This window comes from Pezoporus wallicus, unplaced genomic scaffold (assembly GCF_028554395.1).
Source record: "Pezoporus wallicus isolate ANWC-B61680 ecotype Strahan unplaced genomic scaffold, APGP_CSIRO_Pwel_v1 scaffold_11491, whole genome shotgun sequence".
In the NCBI taxonomy this organism is placed as follows: Eukaryota; Metazoa; Chordata; class Aves; order Psittaciformes; family Psittacidae; genus Pezoporus; species Pezoporus wallicus.
Window position 1 is genome coordinate 2,438,350 of NW_026642649.1, and position 12,042 is coordinate 2,450,391.

Here is a 12,042-nt window from a genome sequence, read left to right on the forward strand (position 1 = left end):
TTAGCTGAGAAGGGCTCCCTGCCAACCTGGGAGCCCACACGGAATGGCTGGGCTTCAAAGGAAAACGCTGTGGCCAGCGAGCTCCCTCCGTTTTCCTGCTATCCGAGCTGCATCCGTGGTGACACCAGGGCGATGCTCCAGGGCCCAGGCCGGGGAAGCGCAGGGTGCTGGTGTGCAGTGGTGGTTTTCATCTGGCATCCCCCCTGCTGAGCCCCCCAGGCCACCTCGTCCCTGAGCCATGAGCTGTTTTCCCCTCAGTTAACTCGGTGCGGCAGCTCCAGCTGGTCCCAAGCCATCATCATTAATGCTGCGTCTCTCCCATTTCTCTCCAGCTTTCAGACTGATGCCCACGCTCCTGCCAGCTCTCATCAGCCACCCCCCTGGTGCCAGCAGAGCAGCGGCAAGCAAGGAGAAGGACCAAGGGGCTGCCAGGAGATAGAGATGAAACAGGAGTTACCCTGGTGAAGAGGCTCTGGGAGAGAGATGCTCTTGGAGCAGTACATGAAGCTGGTCCCCAGGCTTTGTGTTTCAGATGCCCCAACAGCACACACGTGCCGCTTTGGGACTGGGCTTTTGCCAAGCAGCTTCTCCATGGTCTTATCCTCTGCTTTCTCCTCCTTTGTCCAGACCAAGCAAGCTGGCTGTGGGCCTGAGTAAAGGAGGAGCAAGCGACCATGAATCCACAGTGATGTGTGGATCTCCACTGGGCGAAATGGCACGTGCATCTTGGCTGAGCACAGCGTGTACCCTCCTTCCAACACCCCTCTGAACCCACTTTGAGACCACCTGGGACAACCCCTTTGGGTGGCCCAGCTGTACACCAGGCTTTCCCAGGTCCAGACTGGGACTGGTGCATCACCTCCCACCTCAAAAGTGGGATTAAAGCCTGCTCTTGGTACCACGAACCTCTCTGCGTTTGGTGGCAGCTTCCCTGCGCTCTCCCACTGTGTGCTGGCCAAGGTGAAGGGCTGTGGAACAGCACGAGCAGTGAGCTGTGTGTCCTGTGGATGTGCTGGCCTCATTCCCCACCATTTGTCAGTCATTTCCTCCTTGAGGTGTGAGTTTCAGGCTCTCTATCCAGACAGAGGGGCTCTGCCATACGAGAGGGTTATCTCAGAGGTGCTGCATGTGTCCCCCTCCATTCTCCATCTTTCCTCTCTTTCCTCCTATCTTGAGAGACCATGCCATGAACAGCCACGGGCAGTTTCCAAAGGCTTTCTTTCATGGGGACTGTAAATCAGATTATGGAGGAGACACTGTGTTTTGCCCCTGTGGTGCTGAAATGTAGATGAACCCATGCCACGCCTGGAGCTGAGAGCTGCCTGCTGGCTTCTCTGCAGGAGATCAAAGACCTGATTTTAACTGCCAGGTTTGAGGTGAAGCATTTGGTCCATCCAATGGCAAAAGTGGAAGAACAAGCCCACAAACCCCGGCTTTTCCACAGCAAACTGAGCAAACAGCTGTATTCTTCTCACGTTTGGGGGCTGGCATTTTGGTGTCGAGTTCAGTGCTTGGATTTCAGCATCACTTTGGCATCGCCTTGCTGGGATTTGATTGGGGTTGAAAGGCAGAGCTTGTGAGTGTTTTATTAGCTGTTCCCTTCCCTTTGAAGAGAACATCTATTGTTTATTAGTTTAAGAGAAGTACAAAGGATATATTGAGTTCTTGTTTAATAACTTCCCCCAGTGCTCCAGCGCAGGGGCGGCTTAATCCCAGCACAGGGTCTTTTCCAGGGTGGAAGAGGATCACAAACCCCATGCAAACCTCCATCTCCCTGGGCAAAGGCTACGGGCAGGAGAAACCTGAGGCAGGGGATGGTGGCTAAAGGGCTGTGGATGCAGATGGAGGGGCTTGCCTGGAAGGGTGGACCAGCATCAGGGTAAAACATGGCCATGTGGAGTGTCAGATTTGACTAATAGCTGGCTGTGTACAAAACCCTGTCCTGGTCTCCCCGTGGGTAATTCAGAAGCAGAAATAAATGTCCTAGGGACATTTATTATATACATATTGGATATATATTATACACATGATATATATTATATATATATTTATGGATATATAACAAGGAGAGCTGGGAACAGCTCGCCTTGTTGTTTCCATCGCATGTATCTTGCATACGTCGCCACGTTAAAAGGAACGTGAGAACTTAGCTGTCCCTGTGTGCTCAGTGCAGGCATCTCTATCAAATCCAAGGAAAATGAGCTGTGAAGAGCTGTCTAAAAAAGGAATGCTTTACAGAGGGAAAAAAATCAGCATTAAAAAGACATTCAGCAGGTACTTCTCTTGGGCTGGTTATGTTTTACAATGCATTTGATATGGGAGGTGTGAAGCTGGACCCAAGCTATTAATGCAAACCAGAGGGAGGATATTCAGCTGAGGAATATCTTCCTACCTGCCAGGCCTCCCCCAGTGTTTCAGAAGGCTGTTGTTTCCCCATCACGCAGTTGGCTGTAGCTGCACTCTGTGTCTCAAGGGGTCTGTGATCTTTTATTTCTCAGCAGGGTTTAATCTTTAAATTCCCTTCCTTTGCAGAGGGAGGAAGGGCTTGTGAGAAGGGCCATGATGAAGCATCTCGTGGAGGGATGCAGGACAAAGCCAGCCTCGGTGATGGTTCCCGGGCTCCTGTAAGGTTGTGCTGGGTCTCGCTGGCTGGCTCCTTTGCATCTCCAGCACCCAATTCCCTGCTGCAGTGTGGCAGCACGTCAGGTTGGTCCTAACACCGGTGCTCCTGGGAAACACCCAGAGCTGGTGCTCTGGTGGCCCCAACATCCTCCAGACGGCACATAGTCTTACCTGGGAATAGGTGCGACACCTCGGTCCCAGCATCCTCGTAACAGAGGCTGGATGGAGCATCTGGGCTGGGGGTAAGCATTTGGAGGAGACACTGGGGGTAAGGAGGGCTTACAGGGTTTGAAGGAAAATGTTGATTTTGGCCTTAATGTCTTTGATCTGTCTGGTGAAGCTGTAGCAGGCCCGTTAGGTACCAGCTCAAGAATCGGTTTAATCCACGGTCTCCTTCAGCCCTCCGAAAAGGTCTCCTGGTCAAGGTGCCTCACCAGGGTGTTGGTGGGATAAATGGTTGAATCCTCATGGAAAAAGAAGGGGAATATTGTCTTGTCTGATGTCTGAGTGCTGATTAAAATGCATCCCAGCGCTGCAGAGGGCTTGCACCATCAGGGCAGTCCATGGCCCAGCAGAGGCTGGACTCTCCCCGTTAGCTGGGTACCCCATTACCCCTCATTAGCACATCTTACAAACTGGCTTTGCTGCCCTCTGCTCGCCGGACACCTGGTACCAGCCTCCTGAGCCCTGCCTGAACCTTCAGAGCTCCATCACAAGCGTCTCCACTGAATGTCCTGCACAGCAGCTCTGGGGGGGGGGGGGTGTAGGGAGCTGAAGAGGGCATTTCTTTGAGTGGCTCCCCATTGAATGCCTTCCATACAGCCCATACAGCCCATCAAGTTAACCAACATTTGGCCCAGCTGCAACCAAAGCTGTGGCTGGTGCAGGAAGAAGACTGTGCAAAATGAATGATGACTGTCCCCACAGGTGTGAGCCAAGGATGCAGGTTTGCTTCTGCAGGGGGGCAGAAGATGCTAACCTGAGGCATGGGTGAGAAGAAGCCTCAAAGCTTCCATCAGGTAACGCTGGGCTGTAGCTGCTCTGCCTCTGTGGGGCTCAAAACCTGGCTGTGCCAACTAATAAATAAGCATGGGTTTAGAGATTTGGCTAAGCTCTTTTAAGTCCATAGAGGCTGCGGATAAAAGAGCTGTAGCTCCCCACAGGCAGGCTGGAGATTAGCTTCGTCATTCGTGCTTGGGTGGTGCTACCTGTTTAATAAACCAGTATGATTTAATAGTGTTGTTTTCATACAGGGAAAAAGGAAACAATTTATTGATCCTTTACTCATGAAGAGGTAGCTTTTCAGCCTCCCTGTAATATCAGCAATGATTTTTCAATGTATAATGATTTAACTAAAGGGATAAAGACAGTTTGCTGTGCTTTGAGCATCCTCGGCAGCCCATTTTATGTTTATAGGAGCACACCATTTGCATTGTAGAACTGCGTAAGGGCTGCCTGGGGTCAGACAAAGCCTTGTGCCATTTCTCCCCGTGGCTGTCTCCTCCACTGCCCACTGTAACCCACCGCAAGCAAACACGTTACCCACTGAGCAAGCCCGTTGTTGCAGTGAATCAGCCCACTGGCGGCAACACCGGCACCAGCATCCCTGCCATCTGTTGCTTTGGTTCTCAGGGAGCAAAACCGGGTCTTGGACGTGCCTCTGTTTGTCTTGAAGGTGTCCTTCACCACGGGGGGTGCTGGATTGGGACGTAGGAGCCGGGAGGTGAAAACTAGATCCTCACTTACCTAACGGGAAGCCTGCAGGAAGGGGTGAAATTGAATTTCAGCCTCCTCCGTGTGAGGCTGGATCCGCAATCACTGCCCCGGCTCTGAGATGTAAATCCTGCAGGGTAACTCCTGCAGCCCCCGTTTGCAGCCCCGGCAGGAGGCAGCCCTTTCTCTCCCCGAGATGATTAAACTCTGATTTACAAGGCACGGCGGCCAGGGAGCATCTGGTTCCTGCAGCCAGCGGTCCCTATGGAATGAAAGAGGCGAATTTCAAGGCCATAGCTTTGCACAAACAGAGAAATTACTTCATTGCCCATGTCCATGCAGGGGCCTGCGTCGACACCGCCGCTCCCACCACACCAGGTCTCAAATGTACCAGCTTGCCAGGTGCCTGCTTTCCCCCTTCCTCTGCCTCTCAGCACCCAAATGTTCCCCATTTCCCAGCCCCATGTGAGGGAAGGCAAAGAGGGGGGTGAAAGCAATTATGTAGGTAGTGTGGGGCTGCTTTGTGGAGCGTGCAAGGGGCAGCTCCGGCACGCAGGGGCAGGGAAGTGATGATGCTGCAGGCATAGAAAGCGTCAGTCACTGCTGAGAGCAGTCAAAATGCCCGAGGAAAACGAAGCTGTTCAGAAGGACAAGGGCAAAAGCAGCACCAGCTGGGGGAGGCAGGGAAGGACTTAGCAGCCCTTTCCCCCTGCACAGCCCAGGACAAAGCTGGAGCAGAGCCCCGGGGCACAAAGCCAGGCTGCGCACCCCGGTGCCACCGGCAGAGAAGTGTGTGGGTTTGGGGTGCTCCTTTTCCCACCTCTTGAACCGTGATCAGGCTTGAGAAGTCCATGCCCAGCTGAAGCAGGGGCAGCTCCCACTGCGTTGCTTGTTTCCTGTTTTCTGGAAGAGGAGGAGAAATAAGGGCAGGGAGGGGAGTGCAGTTGATGTATGGTGCTCTTGTATGGCTCTGAGTGCTGGCTTCTCCCACCATCACTGTGCTCCCCAGATATCAGCTGCCTCCAAACATCCCTGGCACTCGCTGTGCACTGCACTAGTGGGGTATGAAAACAGAGACCTTGCACAGGGCAATGTGATGACCCAGAGCATGGGGCTGCGATGAAGCCCCTGTGCAAGCCTGAGCAGCGGGATGCTCCTGCAGAGCCTGGGTTAGGTACCTCAGTGGGGTGCCAGTGGTTCCCAGCACGGGGCAGCAGGGGAGGTGGGTGCTGTATCGCCTGGTCCCACAGAGGTGATGGCGTCACAGGCTATGGTCAGGGTGGTGTAGTTTTGGCTGCAGCCTGGACTTTGGCTGGAGATGGAAGCGGGAGCCACATCACTGCAGGGACCGCAGCGGAGGCGTTTGGCTCGGGTTTCTCATCTTGTGCTAAAAATACCTGCTTTAGCCAGGGAAGGCTGAGTCTCTGAGGACACCTCAAGATCACAAGAGATAAGCTCAGATACCTTACCTTAATACTGTCTTCTTCCACATCTGCTCAGGCAAGCTGCCCGCTGTCAGCGCTCTGTTCTTCCCTCTTCTTTCTTTCCTTTCTTTACCCAAGTCTCTCCAAAGGAAGATTAAGCAGCTGGACTTTCTGATGTCCTAATCCTGCTTTTTGGAGGCAGAAATCAGGACAAATTCCATCTCCCTGCTGCTATCAAAAGGCTTGCTTGAGTGCAGCCGAAGTACACTGCTCACAGGTGATGCCAGCATCTCCACAGAGCCCACGGGGGGCTGGTGGCGACACGTACCCCATATTGCCCCTGTGAAACAGGCCTGGCCCCAGGGGGTAGAGATGGACCTCATCTGCCCCATGAGTTGTCTCCTCTCTATGGACGACACCAGCTGATTTCACACAGTTGTTGCCCATCTAAGCTTAAATTCCTGTCTGAGACAAGGCTGATGATGGGGGCTGCATTTCTTGCCCCACGGCCACCCTCAGCCTGGGTCTCTCAAGTCTTCAATGTTGTTTGCTCAGGAACTTTTGTGTTTGATTAGATCTGGCCACGGATAACAGCAGAGCTGTGGAATGGCAGCCCAAGGGTGTCCCTAAGCCTTGGGACCACAGCAAAGTGGCTGGGCAGGTAAACTGGTCTTGTTCCACCCAGCCTGCCCCAAAGTCCCCTCTCAGCTCAGCGCTGGAGCTCGGCTGTGCTATATCAGTGATGCTTTCCTGTCTGTTTCTGGCATGGGATCCTGGCCAGCTCCCCCAGCCTCATCCCTGTGCCAGGGGCACTGGGACCACTTGCCAGCACTTTTCCACAGCTGAAGCCTCCCCAGTGCACTCCACTTGGCCCTTCCACTTCATCCTTGCTTCAGGCACCAGCTCTGCTGTGAAACCAGCCTTTGGTGGGAAGCACGGGCAGGAGGAAGGTGTTCAAATCAGTCCTGAGTGCTCTCCAGCGCAGGGCTTGCAGTGCCCGGTGGCTGCGTGGAGACAGCAAGCCCTGCCTTCCCTTCTGCTGTTTGCTCTGCAGATAAAGGATGAGATGGGTTTGTTTGGTCTGTTCAACCACAGGAATCACTTCTCTTAGTGCTGGGGCTAGCTAGGAGGGGCTGAAGGCACACCAGGAGCTCCCAGCAGCTATGGGCTGCTCATCCTTTGCCACCAGCGCCCTGTCTATGGCAGTGAATAGCTCGCCTGTGCCAACACTGGTGCCTGTGCCAGTAGAGGAGGGCAGGCTTCTGCAGCTGCTCTCCCCGTATGCCATGGCATATGTGTATGTGTTTAAGGTTTCTGAGACCAGTGAGGGTTGCTAAAGGTCCTGGACGCCTTCTTGTTTCTTACCTGAGGAGAGGCAGAAGCAGTGCAAGCTACCCCATCTTAACCCTCCATCTGAACCCCAACCATTTGGAGGACCCAAAGCCAACCTCCCTTACCCCACAGCTGAGGATGGCAAGGATGCAAGGATGGAGGCAGAGCCGGGGGAAGGGATGGAGAAAGGAAAAGCACTGAGGGTGTGAAAACGCATCATAGGCTGGGCAGGGGCCTGGCAGCATCAGACAGAGGTTACCAGCCAGATGTGACAACCAGATGTGAGCAGCATCTTCAGCCATGGAAGCAGAGATGGAAAAGGGATCTCTGATCAATGCACCCTTAGCTTTCAACTTCAACTCAAATGACCAGGATGAACTCTTCAGGTACACCTGCCGATGGGTCTGTGCATGCGATGCCGGGTTTCACACTCAATTGCCTTAAATTGAATGTAATCACCACTTCCCTGCTCCCAGGCTGTGGGCAAGGAGCAGGACTGGCAGATGCTGGGGAACTGAACAAAAACCATTCAAGATTTGTCCCCATTGTGGCAAATCTCAGCCCCCTGGTATCCTGTTGGCACCTAGATGCGCTTCCTAGGAGCCCAAATCTGGTTTGGGCTGTTCCAGGAAAGGCCAAGGCCATAAACCCCATATTGTTCATGCACACAAACAGCTCTGGGATGTAACTCGCTTTTCTCATTCTAGAGCTTTTTCTGATGCAGCCAGAAAGGGGCAATTAAAACTGAACACCTGCGAATATACAGCAACACTTGCAGCGCAGCCTGCATCTGCCAGCCTCCTCCTGCATTCACTTCTTCCCTGCTCCAATACGGCCCCAAATTAAATCCCATAGAGCAAAACTCACCCCAAAAGAAAGACTGGAAGAGGCAGTCCCACGCCTGCTTGAGCAGAAAGCTTCACCATCCACACCATCAAGCTGTGGTAGCCCCAGCAGGGAAACCACCCCCTGCATGGGCACGTCCCATCCCACTTCGGTGCAGAGCCAGCACTCACGTTGTCCCTGTTTTGAAGCCCCTTTCTGATGGCATCACCACACTCTGCCACCTCCAGACAGGCAGGGAAAGGTCAGGCAGCCCATAATGCCAAGTTAACACTCCTGTGGGCTGAAATATTACTTGCTGGTACTAGTCAAGAAAACCCACAGGTTTAAAGCTAAGACCTTTCATCCATCTAGGATAAAGGACCATCTCTGCCCTTCCTCCCCATTGCCTCTCCTGTTGCATGCTCCCCCAGGAGCACAGACATCGCACATCACAGCCTCCCATCCTAAAGGAGGGAAAATGCTAAGTCCAACTGCCTAAACTTGGAGTTTGGTCAGGGACAGGGACTGGGTGCCTCACACGGCATCCAAACCAGCGCTGCATATGGAAGCTGGAAGCACACACGCTGCCTTATACATGGGGACACAAGCACGTTCTGCCTGCTGGATGGCATTGGGGTCCCCCACACTTCACAGCCACACTCAGGAGATGCTTCCAGCCCTTCTAAGGGCCTCCCAGGGAATTAGGGAATTAATGATGCTCTTGAAATTTGCTGGTCCAGAGATGAAACTTTAAAGATGCTCTTGGCAAGCGGGGCGGGGGAAAGGAATGGCAAGGAATGTTTCCTTTTCCCTAGGTTCCTGCTCTCTTCTCCCCCATTTGCCTTAACTGATAGCTAATTACCGTTCCAGAGGTAATTGCTGGAAGAGCCACATGGGATCCATAAAGTGCTAATGCTGGGGATTTTTCTCCCAAAGAGTCAAAAGACAGGAGAAGTCCTATATATTATTGTTGTTCTTATTGATACGATGATCACTGCTGCAATAGCAATCGAAGTCGCCAAACCAGCCTGGGGGAAAGACAAGGTTATCATCCCCGGAGCCGTTTACAAGTCTAAGAGGGTTTTAATTGGGAGGAAATAATACGTTCACATGAGAGAGTTACAGACAAAACCCAGACACAAGGGAAGGGAAGGAGGAGGAAGGTGAAGCCTCCATGAAGGGACTATTTAGGGAGCAGCTACAGCCAGGGCAGCAGATCCAGGGGGGGGTGAGCCCTTCCATGCTCTTGTACACATCTGTTATCTAATAAGCCATTCCATAAGCTCCAGTGATGCTGCTGCTTATGTAATAAATTCAATGATCTTCCCTTTACTGGTCATTAATCTGCTTCGTTTCGGGGCAATTTTATACTCTTTTGATAAAGTGTTTGTCTGACTGCTTGGAAGAAACAGTGTCGAAAGCTGCACCTTAGGCGTTCGCCCAGCTAATGAAGAGAATCCATCACGAGCAGAGCTGATCTATCGCTTTGCTGGATGTAAATAAAACATCAGGCTAATTTACTTCCATTAATCTTAAAGGCCCCCACTACAGCGATAGTCCTGGGTTGGAGCGGACTTTTTTCTTTCCTTTTCCACATCAATGTTTAAGCAAGTGCTGAAAGCACAAATAAATTGCTTGCTAAAAGCCAGATTATTTTTATACCCAGTGATTTAACAATACATTTGGATTTACTCGCTAGCTCTTGCCTCTCAGGCAGCAGCCAGCCCATACTTCCCCTGAGCAGCACGGGGATGCTTGAATGGGTTTTGTCAAGCATCTTGTGGGGCCTGTGTCACCTGTGAGTGCCACCCCACTGGTGCTGTCCCCCAGTGGGTGGGTTCAGTGGGTGCTCAGGCTGCTGCAAAGGCCATTGGCGTCCTGTGGCCAAAATGGGCAGCTCAAGAAGTGGTCCTTAATGCAAGGAAAAGGCATTTGGTTATGGAGGGTGAGGCCAGCAGAGCACTGGAGCAGGCAGCCTTGGGGGGTTAAGAACAGGCTGAACAGGAGCTGTGTGCCTGAGGGGGGACTGGGTGATGTCTGTGTGCATGGCAGGGGATGCATGCATATGCACATGCGCATGAGGGATGTGCATGCATGCATGGGGGAGATGTACACATGTGTATCTGTGCGCATATGCAGGTCCACGCATGCAGAAAGGTGTGCGAGGGCAAGTGTGGGTGCATGCATGCATGTGGCTGGGTGATGCGCATGAGTTTGCATGCATGCATGTGCATGTGCTCAGCTGGTTTGAGACAATTTGGCCCCTGTCTTCTTTCCCCCAGCCCTATTTGCTGCCAGCTGAAGGGTTGGGAGCAGACAGATGGGATCCTTGTGCCACTGGGATCACTGTGGAAAGAAACGCTTTCCTCCTCATGAAGCCCTGGGAGGATGCATGCCCATGCTCTCAAACAGTATTCCTCAGGCAATGGCACATTCCCACTGTGCCAAGGGTTTGCACAAGGATACTGCAGGGATGTCCTTCTGCAAGGAGCCACGGTGGGACCGCTGCTTGGTCCGTGTCCTTTTTTTATGTACCCCAATTCAACAGGAGCTGTGATGATGCTCGCTGAAGTCTGGTTAAAGCAGGATCCTGTTTGTCAAGCACGGTACCAAGTGAATTTCATAGCTACAGTCTAAACCCATAAAAACAGGTTTATCATAGGAAATACGACACATTCATAGCTGGAGCAAAGTGAACCCAACGCTGCATGGCAAAGGCTGAGGCAAGAGCAGCACATGGGATTGCTCCAAACCACTGTGACAACAGCTCCGAGCCTGTGCGCTCTGCTGGCTACACTGACGAGCCCATGGAAGGAATGACTAATGAAAGGAGATTCATGATCAGTCTCAGCAAGATCATGGCTTTTGCTTCTCTCATTTATCCATACATGGCTCTCTGTTTAAGCAACAGTGATTTTTATGCGCATCATAACTGCTGACAGATGCTCCTACATGTGTTTAGCTGGCAAACTTATGTGGTATACCTAAGGAAATGCAAAAATCCCTAGGAAGATCCCCATTACCTTGTGCAATGCTGAGGTCAAGCAGCACCCAGAGGCGAGTCAGAAGCTGTTGTTCCAGCGCAGCATTGCTACAGCTTTGGCCACCACACAGTGCCTCGCCTTCTTGCTTCTTGCTGAGAACTTTGCTGATATGGGATGCAAACCTTTTCTTTTAGTGACATTCCTCACTTTAATAAGAAAAACGAGGCTATGACCGATGCTACACACCCTCGCTGCTGCTCTTGTTACCACACAGCTTGGCACAGTCTGTTTTCTGGGTTTAAGTTACAGTTAGCCTCCTTTATCCCCATAAGACCATGCCTGGGCACAGCTTTTCATGGGACCCAAGAAGAGGGGAGATTGAGGTTGGATATACAGAAGTTCTTTACTGTGAGGGTGGTGAGCCCCTGGCACAGGGTGCCCACAGAAGCTGTGGTTCTATGTTTTTCTCCTCCATGCTTAAGGCTGAGCTCAAGTCCCAGTAATGGATCTCCAGGATTTGGGCTTCAGCAGGGTTTCCTCCACAGTCAGCCATCCCATGGCATGTCAAACAGGGTGGCAACCCATGGGATGGACAGAGTGCTGAGGAAAGGCTTTCCCTGGCTAACTGGAGAGCAGGACTCAAAGAAGATGCTGGGGGTGCTCTGATTTCCTGCCATGCCGAGTGCTGATGCATTCTGAGAGCACTCACTCTTGTTGATTCACATCGCCCGTGCCCGCTTCATCTTCTCTACAGCAAGAGGAGAAAGGCAAAAGCCAGTAATTGCTTGTGCTTATCAGCATGGGTGTTAAAGTATCCCCTTGCCAGCTCTAAAACTGACACGGTGCTGAGAGGGATGCAGCAAGGAAAGCATCAACGCCTGCCTTTCCTTCCCCTCCCACCGCATGGGTGGCCGTGCTCTCCAAGGCAATGGGACAGCAGCACCCATCCTGGGTCTCCCTGACTTCCCAAGGGCACAAGTGACTTCTGGTGCAGTCACACACTGGCTGCATGCCTCCGCTGGGAAACACTGCAGAGAGCGAGAGGCTCTGACAGAGCTGGGATGCTGCTGTGCCCCATTGCTGCTGGGCAAGGGCTTGAGGGGTGACAGGAGTGGGATGGGCTCTGCTGGAGGTGCCAAAGC